We start from the raw sequence: 16,712 nt of genomic DNA on the forward strand, positions 1-16,712 counted from the left end.
CGTCACCACGCCCCGCCCCTAAGCCCGCGCAGCCTCAGTTGCGCGCCAAGAGCCCTCCTGGGGTCTGAGTCTGAGAAAGGGAATGGTCAGACCCATCTCTTGAATGGTGAGTCATGTGTTTTAACAACGTTTCTTGTTCACCAGATACACTTCATTAAAAAGCGAAGTGGGGCCGGGCGCGGTGGCTCACGCCTGTAATACCAGCACTTTGGGAGGCCGAGGCGGGTGGATCACGAGGTCAAGAGATCGAGACCATCCTGGTCAACATGGTGAAACCCCCGTCTCTACTAAAAATACAAAAAAAATAGCTGGGCATGGTGGCGCATGCCTGTAATCCCAGCTACTCAGGAGGCTGAGGCGGGAGAATTGCCTGAACCCAGGAGGCGGAAGTTACAGTGAGCCAAGATCGTGCCATTGCACTCCAGCCTGGGTAACAAGAGCGAAACTCCGTCTCAAAAAAAAAAAAAAAAAAAAAAGCGAAGTGACAGTCAGAAAAGTGAAGTGACTTAGCCAAGGTCATACAACTTGGAAGCAGCAGATCAGGAAGAAAAATCCAGGTCACCTGCTAGGTAGGCTAGTCTTCCGTCCAAGGGCATACTAGACCCAGGTCAACTCAGCCATGTGGGGCTGCCAGATGTTTCTGCATGTGGATAAAGAGAAACAGGCCAAGGGCTACGAGGGGGCAGAATAAGCTAGAAACTCCCAGAACTTTGGTCCTAGAAGGGCCCTTAAGAATTATCCAGGCTGGGCATGGGGGCTCATGTCTGTAATTCCGGCATTTTGGGAGACTGAGGTGGGCAGATCACCTGAGGCCAGGAGTTCAAGACCAACCTGGCCAACATGACAAAACCCCTTCTCCACTAAAAGCTCGGCCTTGGCCCAGCTTCTGTAATTGTCTTCGTACAAAGTTTGTTGGGGGCAACAATTCAGTGGACAGATTAAAACGCTTTTAGGCCAGGCGCGTTGGCTCACACTTCCAGTGCTTTGGGAGGCCAAGGCGGGAGGATCGCTGGAGCCTGGGAGGTCGAGGTTGCAGCGAGCCGAGATCATGCCACTGCTCTCCAGCCTGGGTGACAGAGCGAGACCCTGTCTCGAAACAAACCCGTAGTTTGTTTTTGTTTTTGTTTTGAGACGGAGTGGAGCAAATTTAGCTCACTGCAACATCTGTTCCCTGGGTTCAAGCAATTCTCCGGCCTCAGCCTCTGAGTAGCTAGAATTACAGGCACCCACCACCACATCTGGCTGATTTTTGTATTTTTAATAGAGATGGGTTTTCACCATGTTGGCCAGGGTGGTCTCGAACTCCTGACCTCAGGTGATCTGCCCACCTCGGCCTCCCAAAGTGCTGGGTTTACAGGTGTGAGCCACTGCACCCAGCCCAAACCAACAGTTTTAATTGTGCTTTTGCTCAGATTTCTTTAAGCCAGAGTGAGCCACAAGGAGACAGTCCACGGGTATTCATTCCACTTACTCTTTTCCTGTGCCAGGTAATTTGAAGTGCTGAGGATGTAGCGGTGAACGATGTTGATGACAGACAGTCTCTGCCCTCGAATAGCTTCCTTTCTAGTAGGAGACGATATGGAAATAACTTCAAAGAGTGTCGTAGGCAATACTATGTTGATTGGCAGGAATGGACTGAGGACTTTACATAGGACAGTCAGGGGAAGTCTCTGAGTAAGAGGACACTGGAGTTACAAGGGTAAGGAGCGTGACAGGAATGGAGGGGCTCTGGAGGAGGACTTTGCCAGAAAGAAAGACCAGGAAAGGCAAAGCCCTGGAAGCTGGAACAAGCTTGGCTTATTGAAATAATCAAAAGGCCCGAAAGGTTGGTGTGTGAGGGAAACAGTTGGAAGGTGGGGAGGTAGGTAGGGGTCAGATCCAAGAGGATCTTGTAGGGTCTGGTAAGGAGTTAGGATTTCACTGCCTGGGAGTTCTCTCTCCTAAACGACTACTTGGACGGTGGTAGACAGGCAAGACCTGGCTGGGAAGTAAGCAGGAGTGGCAGATGCAGAAGAAATGGATAATAAAATTACTAAACTCATGAGTAATAGTGGCCTGTGGATTCCAATTTTTTTTTTTTTTTTTTTTTTGAGACGGAGTTTTGCTGTTGTTACCCAGACTGGAGTGCAATGACACGATCTCGGCTCACTGCAACCTCCACCTCCTGGGCTCAAGCAATTCTCCTGCCTCAGCCTCCCGAGTAGCTGGGACTACAGGCGCGCACCACCATGCCCAGCTAATGTTTTTATTTTTAGTAGAGACAGGGTTTCACCTTGTTGACCAGGATGGTCTTGATCTCTTGACCTCGTGATCCACCTGCCTTGGCCTCCCAGAGTGCTGGGATTATAGGCGTGAGCCACCACGCCCGGCTGGGTTCCATTTTTACTTTTGATGTGGCCCAGGAGTGGCTGTGTGGACTGTCGAAACACTTGTGATGGGCTGGGCGCAGTGGCTGTTGCCTTTAATCCCAGCACTTTGGGAGGCCGAGCAGCACAGATCACTTTGGTCAGGAGTTCAAGACCAGCCTGGCCAACATGGTGAAACCCTGTCTCTACTAAAAATTTTTTAAAATTAACTGGGCATGGTGGCAAATGCCTGTAATCCCAGCTGCTCAGGTGGCTGAGGCAGGAGAATCACTTGAACTTAGGAGTTTAAGACCTGCCTGGGCAACATAGCAAGACTGTGTCTAAATTAATTTAAAAAATAAAAATAAATGGCATAAAGGTCTCACCAGCTTTAGGTCTCTCTGATGAAAGTCAGGTTTTGTTTCTTCATCTTCATTCAGGATTTTGTTTCCCTTTTCTTTTTTTCTAAAAGATTTCTTCAAGCATTTCTTTATTATTCCAGTTTTTTTCTGTGCCCTGAATCTGACAATTAATACACCCCTTCTATTAGTCTGTTCTCACACTTCTATAAAGAACTACCTGAGACTGGGTAATTAATAAAGAAAAGAGGTTTAATTGATTCACAGTTCCGCATGGCTGGGGAGGCCTCAGGAAACTTACAATCATGGTGGAAGGCAAAGGAGAAGCAAGATGTGCCTTACGTGGCGGCAGGAGGGGATGGGGGACATGCCACATTTTTAAACCGTCAGATCTTGTGAGAGAACTCACCCAGTATCATGAGAGCAGCATGGGGGAAATCTGCCTCTATGATCCAATCAACTCCCACCGGGTCCCCCAGCAACAAGTGAGGATTACAATTCAACATGAGATTTAGGTAGGCACACAGAGCCAAACCATATCACTGCTTTTACTATCACATATATCATGTATTTTGTAATTTTAAAAGTGGTATTTGCTTATTGTGGAAAATTTGAAAAATACAGAAAAGAAAAAAATGTAAACCACCCATATTTCCACCACTCAGAGATAAGTACTGTTAATGTGTTGGGGAAGCCTGTAGTCCTGGAGTTCTTAACTCGGACTCCATGGATAGAATCAGTGTTTCTTTTTAGGTTCATAACTTCTAATTAAAATTTAACATTAGACCGGGCTCAGTGGCTCATGCCTGTAATCCAAGCACTTTGGAGGCCAAGGCAAGCAGATCACCTGAGGTCGGGAGTTCAAGACCAGCCTGACCAACATGGTGAAACCCCGTCTTTTTAAAAAATAAATAAATAAAAATAAAATTTAACATTTCTTTTGATTATGAATATAGGCAAGAAACTAGTATTGTAGTGTAGAGCTTGTGATTTTTGTCACTGACAGAAATCACAGATATTTTCTTTTCACAATAATTGTTTAAAAATGTCAAAATTGCAATAATTATTAGATCCACCACTAGATATTGTTTTTAATGTGTCAATAAAGAGAAACATATCACTATAACACATTTTAAGCAATATTTTGATAACTATATTTTAATGTAGTTGATTTTCTTAGAAGTCCTATGTATTTATACACTTTAAAACATTATTGTAATAAATGTTTTAAATTTGTTTCACCAGACTTCCAGAGGGTCTACAATACAAAAAAGGTTAAGAACCTGTATAGGCTAAGAAGTTTTTTTTTGTTTTGTTTTGTTTTATGACAAGGCCTTGCTCTTCACCCAAAGTGGAGTGCAGCAGTGGTACAGTCATGGGTCACTGTGGTCTCAACCTCCTGGGCTCAAGAGATCCTCCCACCTCAGTCCCCTAAGTATCTAGGGCTATAGGCACACTCTACCACATCAGGCTAATTTTTGTATATTTTGTAGAGATGGCATCTCACTGCGTTTTCCAGGCTATTTTCAGACTCCTGGGCTCAAGTAATCCTCAGACCTCAGCCTCCCTAAGAATTGGGATTACAGGCATGAGTCACCATGCCCAGCAGGCTAAGAAGTTTCACAACTATAGAGTCATAGAAAGGAAAAGATCAAATGTACTTTACTTAGTTTTTAAAAAATGTTTAATTATTAGGAATAAATACTGTGGTAATGTAAGATATCTAAAATCCTTTTTCTTTTTAGAGAGAAGGTCTTGCTCTGTTACTCAGGCTACAGTACGGTGTTATAATCATAACTCATTGTAACAGTGAATGCCTGGGCTCAAGCATTCCTCCTGCCTTGGCCTCCTAAAGTGCTGGGATTGCAGGCATGAGCCACTGTGCCCAGTCGCTAAAATCCTTATTACTCCTTTGTGGATTTTTTTGGTTTTGTTTTATTGAGACAGTCTCATTCTGTTGCCCAGGCTGGAATGCAGCAGCACAATCTCTACTCACTGCAACCTCCACCTCCTAGGTTCAAGCAATTCTTGTGCCTCAGCCTCCCAAGTAGCTGGGATTACAGGCACAAGGTTTTAGCTTTCTTAGTGGAATGATAGGCAAAGATACGTCTGTTTCATCTTTCAGAATTGGAAGTCTCCATCTGTCCATTTAAGGACATTTTTAAATTCAAGTATATCCTCCAAGCAGTAAAACACAGTCTGTGACTTACTTTTCCATACTCTAATGGTGTCTTTTGATGAACAGAGGTTTTAATTTTCATAAAGTTCAATTGATCAATCTTGTCTTTTATGGCTAGTGTTGTATAATATTTTGTCCTGTTTAGGAAGCTTTGCCTGTCTTGTGGGCATGGTGGCTCCTGCCTATAATCCCAGCACTCTGAGAGGCTGAGGCAGGAAAATCGTTTGAGCTCAGGAGTTCCAGACCATGTTGGGCAACATAGCAAGACTCGGACTCTACCAAAAAAAAAAAAAAAAGGTAGGCATGGTGGCACAGCTACTAGGCACTAGGGAGGCTGAGGCAGAAGGGTTGCTTGAGCCCAGTTGAGGCTTCAGTAAGCTGTGATCAAGCCACTGCATTCTGGTCTGAGTCACAGAGCAAGACCCTGTCTCAAAGAAAAAAAAAAAAAACAACTTTGCATATCTTTATTTTCCTAAAAGCTCAATTATTTTACCTTTCATATTTAAGCCAGTGATCCATTTTGAATTAGTTTTTATTTGTAGAGGTTAAGGGTCATTTTTTTTCCCAACAGCATATGTTGAAAAGACTACCCTTTCTCCCCTCCAATTGTGATGGTGCCTTTGTTGAAAGTAAGTGACCATATATTTGTCAATCTATTACTGTACTGTCTGTTTTGTCTTTCCTTGTGCTAATAGCAACCTATCTCAATTACTGTAGCTCTACAGTAGGTCTTGATTTCTCATACTATTAAGTCTTTCAGTTTTGTACCTTTTCTTCAAAATTGTATTGGCTACTATAGGCTTTTTGTATTTTCACCAAAAAATCTACTTGGGTTGTACTGAATCTATCAATCAATTGAAAGGAGAATTGACATCTTAACTATGCCACATGTTCCAATCCATGAGCCTGGCATCTCTCCATTTATTGAAATCTTCTCTAATTTCTCTCAGCAATGCTTAACAATTATTTGGCACATCTTTCATTAGAACTTATTTGTAGGTATTTGATGTTTTCTGATATTTTCATAATGTACATTAAAAATTTTATTACCTCTCCCTTTTTATTTATTTATTCTTAGAGATAGTATCTCACTCTGTCACCCAGGCTGGAGTGCACTGGCACAAATATCAGCTCACTATAACTTCAGACTCCTGGGGGCTCAACGTGTTCTCCCACCTTGGCCTCCCAAAGTGCTGGGCTTACAGACATAAGCCATTGTGCCCAGCCTTGCCATTCTCTTTTTTAGTAAGGTATATTTGGTATTTACCCAACATCAAATAGAAATTTTATAAAATAAAATATATCCATAATCCTGCCACCTAAGTATTTCCTCTTTACAAAAGCTCCTATGTCACATATTAAATAAATTTATATGTTTCTCTCATATTAATTTTTTTTTTATACGGAGTCTTGCTCTGTTGCCCAGGCTGGAGTGCAGTGACACAGTCTTGGCTCACCTCAACCTCTGCCTCCTGGGCTCAAGCGATCCTCCTGCCTCACCCTCCCCAGTAGTTGGTACTACAGGTGCATACCACCATGTCCGGCTAATTTATATATATTTTTTTTTTCACAGAACTGTCCCAAGGCATAATTTTTGTATTTTTAATAGAGATGAGGTTTCACCTTGTTCCCCAGGCCGGTCACAAGCAATCTGTGTGCCTCAGCCCCCCACAGTGCTGGAATTATAGGTGTGAGCCACCGTACCTAGCTGGTTAATTTTTTTTTTTTTAAACAGAGTCTTACTCTGTCACCCAGGCTGGAGCGCAATGGTGCCATCTTGGCTCACTGCAACCTCGGCCTCCCAGGTTTAAGGGATTCTACTGCCTCAGCCTCCCGAGTAGCTGGGACTACAGGCACTCTCCACCATGCCTGGCTAATTCTTGTATTTTTAGTAGAGACGGGGTTTCACCATATTGGCCAGGCTGGTCTCGAACTCCTGATCTTGTGATCTACCTGCCTTGGCCTCCCAAAGTGCTGGGATTACAGGCATGAGCCACCATGCCCAGCAGTTGTATATTTTTTCTCGTGTTAACATATGCTTTGTTAGCCATTAACTTAGCAATGGAAAGAAAAAATACTTATTGGGCCGGGCGCGGTGGCTCAAGCCTGTAATCCCAGCACTTTGGGAGGCCGAGGCAGGTGGATCACGAGGTCAAGAGATCGAGACCATCCTGGTCAACATGGTGAAACCCCGTCTCTACTAAAAATATAAAAAATTAGCTGGGCATGGTGGCGCATGCCGTGTAATCCCGGCTACTCAGGAGACTGAGGCAGGAGAATTGCCTGAACCCAGGAGGTAGAGGTTGTGGTGAGCCGAGATCGTGCCATTGCACTCCAGCCTGAGTAACGAGAGCGAAACTCCGTCTCAAAAAAAAAAAAAAAAAGAAAAGAAAAAATACTTACTTTTCCCCTACACTAATCTACCATAGTTTACTTACTGTCACCCTGTTGTTTTCCTAGCCAGTGAAAATGGCTGGTAATTGTTTCAAGTAAGGAAGAATGACAGTGGGGAAAAAAATAAAAGAAAGGAAACAGAAAGAAATCTATTAGCAGAATCTGATATAGCACAGCAAGTAGAGGTTTTTTTCATGGAATCACATCTCCATCTGGTGACTTCCTAAGACAGTAGAGCTTAATATATTCAACTTAAGTCTAGGATCATACCTGGCTTTTATGTGGAATGTTTCTCTTCCCTTGTAATATCAGGATACTTTTTGTTATTGTACACTAAATGTTTTTAAGCCAAGCTTGTGAGAAAGTTTAGATAAAAGATGGATCTAATTTGATGGGCACAGGTTTTACAAATAGGTTCAATTAGACCATAACTCCCTCAGCTCAGTTTCATGATTTTGATCAAGCCACAACTGTGTAGCCTTGGAAATAAGTTACCTTTATGTAACTATTTTTTATGAATAGTTCAAAAGAAAGGTAAAAGAGCCCTGATTTTTAAAAACCCTGATACAGTCAAAGTGTGGGAGGTAAACCAGCAGGAATGGCTAGGTGCTTGTTCAAAATGCAGATTCTTGAGTCTTACACCAAACCTACAGACTCAGGATCTGAGTTTTAGCAAGATTCTTGGGTGATACTCTTAGACATTAAAATTTGAGAAGTACTGAAAGATGTAACTCTTAATACTGGATTCTCTACCCTGCTACACAGAACAATCACCTGGGGAGCTCTTAAAAACTACACCTGGGTCCATCCCAGGTAATTAAATCAGAATGGGCAGTGAGGGAAGGAGAATGTGGACATGAGTTTTGTTTTTTTGTTTTGTTTTGTTTTGTTTTGTTTTAGATGGAGTCTCGCTCTGTCACCCAGGCTGGAGTGCAGTGGCATGATCTTGGCTCTCACTGCAACCTCCATCTCGGGTTCAAGTGATTCTCTTGCCTAAGCCTCCCGAGTAGCTGGGACTACAGGCACGTGCCACCACGCCCGGCTAGTATTTTGTATTTTTAGTAGAAAAGGGATTTCACCGTGTTAGCTGGGATGGTCTGGATCTCCTAACCTTGTGACCCACCCACCTTGGCCTCCCAAAGTGCTCGGATTGCAGGCATGAGCCACCATACCCCGCAGATATGAGTATTTTTAAAAAGCTCCCATTATTTTTAGGGAGCTGCTAGAGTTAAGCACTCTTGGGAGGAAATCTTTCCCTCTGTCATCCTAGGATCTAACATTAGAGGCCTATGAATTAACTGAAAATAGACTTTAATAGGAGAAAAGATTAATTTACCTACTGGGGTTTTGTTTAGTACAATGTAACTCTTTAGCCAGAGATAAAAGTATCCAGTAGGAACTTTGTGGATTCCGCATCCATGAATTCAACCAACCATGGGTGGAGAATATTCAGAGAGTTGGTTTGGTGGCTCATGTCTGTAATCTCGGCACTTTGGGAGGCTGAAACGGGAGAATTGCTTGAGCCCAGGAGTTTGAGAGCAGCCCAGGCAACAAAGTGAAACCCCTGTCTCTACAAAAAATTCAAAAAAATTAGCTGGGCTTTGTGGCATGTGCCTCCCGTCCCAGCTACACAGGAGGCTAAGGCAGAAGGATCCCTGGAGCCCAGGATGTCAAGGCTGCAGTGAGCCATGTTCATGCCACTGCACTCCAGCCTGAGTGAGACCCTGTCTCAAAAAAAAGAAAAAAAAATAGTGTCTGTACTGAACATGCGTAGACTTTTTTCTTGCCATCATTCCCTAAAAAATACAGGATGACTATTAACGTATCATTTATGGGAGCCGCGGTGGCTCCGGCCAGTTGTCCTGGCGCTTGAGGAGGTGAGGCTATGAGTTCAAGGCCAACCTGAGCAACATAAGAAGCTCTCATTCATTAACAACAACAACAAAAAAAACCATATCATTTACATTGTATTAGGTATTACAAGTAATCTAGAGCTGATTTACAGGAAGACTGCATAGGCTGTATGCAAATATAATGCCATTTTATATCAGGAACTTAAACTTTTGTCACAGTCCTGGAGGCTGGGAAGTCCAGGATCATGTTGCCTGCAGATTTGGTGTCTGGTGATAGCCCATTTCATAGATGACACATTCTTGCTGTGTCCTCACACGGTGCAAGGGGCAAGGCAGCTCTCTGGGCACTTTTTTTTTTTTTTACAAGGACACTGGTAAGAAAACAACAAAACAAAATACAGTTTGATTCTCCTGTTGTTTCTCACAACACAGAAAACTTCTGTGACCAAGTATATGGGGGGGGTTTCCCCCACACATCACGCAAGCAATTCAATTCTGACACTATCCACCTAGAAGTCATGTCAGATCCCACAGAGCTTGTCGACAGCTCAGTCCCACAAAAGTGCCCCTGACTTGAGACATCAGTCATAAGTCCAAGCTTCTGGAACTTCCCACCAACCAGCCATTAATTGGCATTCCCACAACGCTCCTTTTGGGTTCAGTTAATTTCCTATTAAACTCTGTCTTTGCTGCAACTCCTGCTGTTCTCAGTGGTTTTTTTCAGGGCAGCAGGCAAGAAAAACTGGTTAGGTTGTGACACCTGTGCCACTTGCTCATGAAGGCTCACAGAACTCTGGGAAACACTTGACTTGCGCTTTCTGGTTTATTATAATGCATATTTTAAAGGATACTATGAATAGCCAGATGAAGAGATACATAGAGGGAGGTCTGGGAAGGTCCTGAGCTCAGGCACTGTTGTCCCCATGGAGTTGGGGTGCATCCCTTCCCTGTGCCCCATATGTGGAAGTCCCCTGAACTCAGTTCTTTTGGGTTTTTATGGAGGCTTCATTATGTAGGCCTAGTTAATTAAATCATTGGCTATTGGTGGCCAACTCAACCTTCAGTCCCTCTTCCCCTTCTGGAAGGTGTGTGTTGGTGGGGGTGGGGGTGTGTGAATTTCAAGCCCCTGAGTTGATTGGTTCTCCTGGCAACCAGCCCCTAAGCCTGTGGTTATCTAGGGACTTTACAAAACTCACCTCCTTAACATAAACTCAGGTGTAGTTGAAAGGGGCTCATTATAAATAACTAGAGCCTTTCACCTTTATTGCTCCAGAACTGTTTCAGAAACCAAGAACGAAAGGCCAATTTTATTTTATTTTTTGAGATGGAGTCTCACTCTTTCACCCAGGCTGGAGTGCGGTGGTGCAATCTTGTTTCACTGCAACCTTCGCCTCCTGGGTTCAAGCAGTTCTCCTGCCCCAGCCTCCTGAGTAGCTAAGATTACAGGCATGCACCACCATGCCCAGCTAATTTTTGTATTTTTAGTAGAAACGGGGTTTCACAATGTTGGTCAGGGTGGTCTCGAACTCCTGATCTGATGATCTGCCCACCTCAGCCTCCCAAAGTGCTGGGATTACAGGCATGAGCCACTGCACCTGGCAAAAGGCCAAATATTTTAACAAAACATATTATTGAGGAGGAGAAGAGGAAGGGGGTGGGAATCCGCTAGGGGCTGGCGCTAATGGGACTGATAGCTCCAGCTTTCAGAGGACAGGAGTTTCTTGGCCTTGGAGAAAGGGCGAGTCTGCACAAGGCCCCTGGAAGCGCTGAGAGATTGAGAGGGACACACTTCCCTGGTGAGCTTTGTCCCTTCCTTTTGACCTTGGGAGGGATGAAGGGAATGAGGGGAGGAGAAGGGCCAATGGAGGAAGCAGGATGGCTAGTCAAGGGCCGCTTGGGTGCTGTTTTTCCCCAGGGCTACCTCCACTCCTGTGGCTGCTTCAAGGGTTGCCAGCCAGGGGCAGAGGCACCAGCCTATGTATGGTCTGGCACCATGCTGTTGAATGGTTATTCGAGGATCCACATTCCCTGAGAAACCTTTGCAGAATTTTAAGTAATGAAATATAACATGATTGACTCCATTTTGCTTCTAGTTTTATAAGCTAAATTGTTTGGGTATTTTTTTGTTTTAATATTCCAGTGCAGAGGCCAAGATAGCTGTAAGAGGAATTTAGCTTATAGCTAAACTTTGAGGCAAGGAGAACTGACCCTCTTCCTTGTTTGGAGATTGAGGCCACATTCATATGACGTGGTTAGAATTATGGTAGGGGCTTGGACTTTGCTGAAGAATTTTGGTAAGGGTTTGAACACAGTTAACAATGATCTGCTGTTGCTTCCTCTGTTTACTGTAAGTTGCTTATTGCCCCAAATAATGGTGGTCTCAAGATTATAACTTCCTCTACTACTCCTATGGATAACCTCACTATTGTGAAACCTAAAGAACTAGACTTAGAAATCCTTTTCAGATTCAGCATTTCAGTAAATCAAGGGAGACCACCTGGTCCTGAGACCACCCACAGTTCCTGGGAACTGACTCAGCTGTACAAAGACAGTTTTAAATGTCCCTGTGATTTCATCCCCAACCAATCAATTATTTCAGTTCCCCAGCTCCCGGCCTCTCAAAGTACCCTTAAAAAACCCGAGCCTCCAAATTCTTGGAGAGAGGGGTTTAAGAAATTTCTCCTTGTTCTCCTCACGTGGCTTAACCCTAACTACAATTATTAAACTCTTTCTTTAGTATAACTTCTGCTGTTCTCGATGATTTTTTTCAGGAGCAGGGAAGAAGAACCCATCAGGCTATGAAACTTGTGCCGTGTGCTCATGAAGGGCCACCAGCTGCCGGAGCCCTACCTGATGGTGAGTGTGGATGAGGTGCATGTGGGCCAGACCAGTGCCAATGGAGGACCACCAAACCCATGCGCCCCAAGGAGCTCTGCACTAATGCCACTGAAGGCGGCCATCATCATGACATGCCCCTGGGCTATGACCACTTCATGTCAACATGTACCCTGTAATTCTATCGCTGACAAACTGAGTTCTTTCCCTACTTTGTATGGGTTGCAAATAAAGAATACCCAATTGGAAAAACAAAAGGCAAGCAGGTTTTATTCCTGGCCATGAATAGAGGAGAGAGCTCTTGCTCTAAAGCAGCGTTCCCCAACCTTTTTGGCAGCAGGAACCAGTTTCATGTAACAGTTTTTCCACAGACCCTGGTGAGAGGGATGGTTTGGGGATGATTTAAGTGCATTACATTTATTGTGCACTTTATTGCTATTATTTACATTGTAATATATAATGGAATAATTAACTCACTGTCGGGGTCCGGCACGTCTGCCGGGGGACTACCGACCTGCAGGAGTCCCCAAGACCGCCAACGTAGATGTCTCATTCAACCTGCACCATAATACAGAATCAGTGGGAGCCCTGAACTTGTTTTCCTGCAACTAAATGTCCCATCTGTGGGTGATGGGAGACAGTGACAGATCATCAGGCATTAGCTTCTCATAAGGAGCATGCAACCTAGATCTATCACATGCATAGTTCACAATAGGGTCCACACTCCTAGGAGAATCTAATGCCACTGCTGATCTGACAGGAGGCAGAGCTCAGGTATTAATGCCAATGATGGGGAATGGCTGTAAATACAGATGAAGTTTCACTTGCTGGCTTGCCCACCTACTACTCACCTCCTGCTGTGCAGCTTGGTTCCTAACAGGCCACAAGCCAGTACTAGTCAATGGCCCTGGGTTGGGGACCCCTGCTCTAAAGACACATTCTCCCAGAGCTATGGGAAGCTGAGGAATGTTATGGAGTTACATGTGGGAAGGGGAAGTATGTAAACATGTGCAGGGAGCCCACGATCACAAACACGCATCTTCATACATTGCATGTCCAGAAAATGGTGGGGATTTTCTTCTGTGAGTGGGATTTTAACATGATGATGATATCTTAATGATCTAAAGGCAACAAGGAGCTGCCAGTTCTGGTTGGCACCAATTTTACACCAGCCTTATCTTCCTCTGGTAATTGACAAAGGGTTCTGAAGCTCCTGGGACTTCTCAGGCCATCTGGAATTCTTTTAAGCAAAGTACCTACAGATAAAAAGACTAGAAAAACACTGTTTAGAAAAAAAAATGAGATTTCACAGCTGTTTATTGTTTAAGAAAATAGTCTGGGTTCATGCTTATAATCCCAACACTTTGGGAGGCCAGGAGTTTGAGACCAGCTTGGCCAATATTGTGAGACCCACCATCTCTACTAAAAATACAAAAAACTTTAGCCAGGTGTGATAGCTGGCACTTGTAATCCCAGCTACTTGGGAGGCTGAGGCACAACAATCTCTTGAACCCAGGAGGTGGAGGGTACAGTGAGCTGAGACTGAGCCACTGCACTCCTAGGTGATAGAGGGAGACTCTCAAAAAAAATAAAAAAGAAAGAAAATAATGAGCTTTCCCAGCTATATTTCTAGGGCTGCCTTGTTAACAATTCCAGTGTGGACTAAAAGGAAGAAGCTGAGGCGAAATTAATATAACTAGAGAATTTATTTGGGACAAGCTTGAGGATTGCAACATAGGAGCATAGATTCAAAAGATTGCTCTGAGCTATTTTTTTTCACTGGGAGCTGCTGTGCATGGCTGGCATGGCCGACATTCTGGACACCTTCCAAGGCTGGCTGAACCTACAGCCAGAGGGGAAAGTATTTGTGGTAATAACCCCAATAGGGCAGGACATGGTGGCTCAAGCCTGTAATCCCAGGTACTTAGGAGGCTGAGATGAGAGGATCATTTGAGACCAGGAGTTTAAGACCAGCCTGGGCAACATGGTGAGTTCCTGTCTCTAAAATAAAAATTAGCCAGGAGTGGTAGTGCACACCTGTGGTTCCAGCTACTTGGAAGGCTGAGGTGGGGGATTTCTTAAGGTGGGGGAGTTCAAGGCTACAGTGAGCTATGATTGCACCACTGTACTCCAGCATAGGTGATAGAAAGAGACCCTGTCTCCAAACCCACCCCCTCCCCCACCAATAAAACAGATCAATGGAAACAAGATTATGGAAACAGATACCTGAGGCAGCCCACCTACTGCTCTTACTGCAGGAAGTTTATCTGGGAGTATTTGGGAAACAGGGTTATCAGTGCCAAGTGTGCGCCTGTGTTGCCCATAAATGCTGCCATCATCTAACCTTTACAGCCAGTATTTGCCAAAACAATATTAACCAAGAAGATTCAAAGATTGCCAAACAGAGGTTCAGAATCTCATACAAGTGCAGCATCCACAACTACAAATCACACCACTTTGCAATCACTGTGGTGCCCTCTTTTGGGGGATAATGGGTCTTCATTTCTGAAGGCTCTAGTGTCATGTGAAACTTTGATGGAATAAATTTGTTATCATTTTTCCCTTCTTCCTCCCCTCCCCTCCCCTCCCCTTCCCTCTCTTTCTCTCTTTCTCTCTTTCTTTTTTTCTTTCTTTGACAGAGTCTTGCTCTGTTGCCCAACCTGGAGTGCAATGGTGCGATCTCAGCTTACTGCAATTTCTGCCTCCCAGGTTCAAGTGATTCTCCTGCCTCAGCCTCCCAAGTAGCTGGGATTACAGGCATGTGCTACCAGGCCCGGCTAATTTTTTGTATCTTTAGTAGAGATGAGGTTTCACCATGTTGGCCAGGCAAGTCTTGAACTCCTGATCTCATGATCTGCCCACCTCAGCCTCCCAAAGTGCTGAGATTACAGCCATGAGCCACTGCACCCTCCCAGCCTTGTTATAATTTTATTTTCATTTTGTTTTCTTTTTTGAGAGAGGATCTCACTCTGTCACCCGGACTGGAGTGCAGCGGCATGATCACGGCTCACTGCAGCCTCTACCTCTTGGGCTCAAGCGATCCTCTTGGCTCCTGTTTCCTGAGTAGCTGGGTCTACAGGTGCACACCACCAGGCCTAGCTAATTTTTTTTATTTTGTAGAGATGGGGTTTTGCTATGTTGCCCAGGCTGGTCTTGAACTCCTGGACTCAAGCATTCTTCCCACTTTGGCCCCTAAAGTGCTAGCATTATAGGCATGAGCCACTGCACCTGGCTCTTTTCTCTTGTTAATCTGTCTTTTGCTATAGGAGTGGTGGCTGTTCCTTATGATGGATGAGGAAAGGTATCACATTTTTCTGCCACTACACTGCCTTTGAGAATTTACAGTTTAGCATTCTCTGAGTTCCCACGTATTTGCAATAAACAATAGTGTACTAGAGCCAGCTCTTAGCAGTTGCGATTTTTAGGAATTTTGTGAGCCAGTTGTCAAACACAACCATTAAAAATCAGATTGCAGGCCAGGCGCGGTGGCTCAAGCCTGTAATCCCAGCACTTTGGGAGGCCGAGGCGGGTGGATCACGAGGTCAAGAGATCAAGTCCATCCTGGTCAACATGGTGAAACCCCGTCTCTACTAAAAATACAAAAAATTAGCTGGGCATGGTGGTGCGCGCCTGTAGTCCCAGCTACTCGGGAGGCTGAGGCAGGAGAATTGCCTGAACCCAGGAGGTGGAGGTTGCGGTGAGCCGAGGTCGCGCCATTGCACTCCAGCCTGGGTAACAAGAGCGAAACTCCATCTCAAAAGAACAAAAATCAGATTGCAGACTGGGTATAGTGACTCATGCCTGTAATCCCAGCTTTGGGAGGCTGAGTCAAAGAGGATTGCTTGAGCCCAGGAGTTTGAGACTAGTCTAGGCAACATAATGAGACCCCATTTCTACAAAAAAAAAATTAGCTGTGCATGGTGGCATGCACCTGTAGTCCCAGCTACTCAGGAGGCTGAGGTGGGAGGATTGCTTGAGTCCAGGAGGTCAAGGCTGCTGTGAGCTGTGATCGTGCCCCTGCACTCCAGCCTGGGTGACAGAGGGAGATTATGTCAAAAAATTAAAAAATCAAATTACATAAGTTTACAATTAAATTATATTAAAACTAAAGATAGTAGACTCCAGACTTATCACTCCTAATTCTTTTACTATGGCTTCCTATGATTTATGTCCTTAAAGGTTTTTGTGTCGATTGTATCTGTATGGTAGAAATACTGTATAGTGAGCACCTCTTTGCAACTCCATGTTCAGTGACATCAAAATGGGAGCACATAAATAAGAAAGTATTTACACCACCGAAATCAGCAAACCTGACAATTAAGTCTCACCTATTCCCACTCCCTCACAGTTCCCCACACACAACTCCCAGCAACCTATGAAGGGATAGTGTGTGTTGGCAGCCACATAATTAAAGAAAAGACACCGAATCTCTAGATTCTCCTACAAAGGAAGAAGACAAATAGAGCAAGCTGGTTTGAACCTGAGAGGGGTCCTAGAGCTAAGCACTAACGGGGTACAAGTTTTAAAGTAAATTTTTAAAACTTAACTCATTCTTTATGACTTTAGAATTTCATTTTTAAAAAAGTGTTTTTAAATTAAATGGCTGTTTCAAAAATAAAAGCAGAGAATTCATTTTGAACACTGGGGTTTGCTTTTTGTTTTGCTTTGAGTTGCTGTTTTATGAGCTCTGCAGTTTTAAAAATGAATTATAGGCAGAGCTCAAAAGAGTCGAGCTCCATATAAAGAC

At 44.2% G+C, this 16,712-nt stretch overlaps 1 long non-coding RNA gene across 1 annotated transcript; it reads left to right on the top strand.

Annotated features, from left to right (window-relative positions):
* Positions 1–36: 36 nt before the first annotated feature.
* On the top strand, positions 37–12,222 carry LOC103795808 (uncharacterized). Its single transcript, XR_623434.5, has 3 exons — positions 37–106; positions 5,455–5,512; positions 11,902–12,222. It is a non-coding gene; the product is annotated as an uncharacterized LOC103795808 (long non-coding RNA).
* Positions 12,223–16,712: the final 4,490 nt, after the last annotated feature.

Source organism: Callithrix jacchus, chromosome 8, assembly GCF_049354715.1.
Source record: "Callithrix jacchus isolate 240 chromosome 8, calJac240_pri, whole genome shotgun sequence".
In the NCBI taxonomy this organism is placed as follows: Eukaryota; Metazoa; Chordata; class Mammalia; order Primates; family Cebidae; genus Callithrix; species Callithrix jacchus.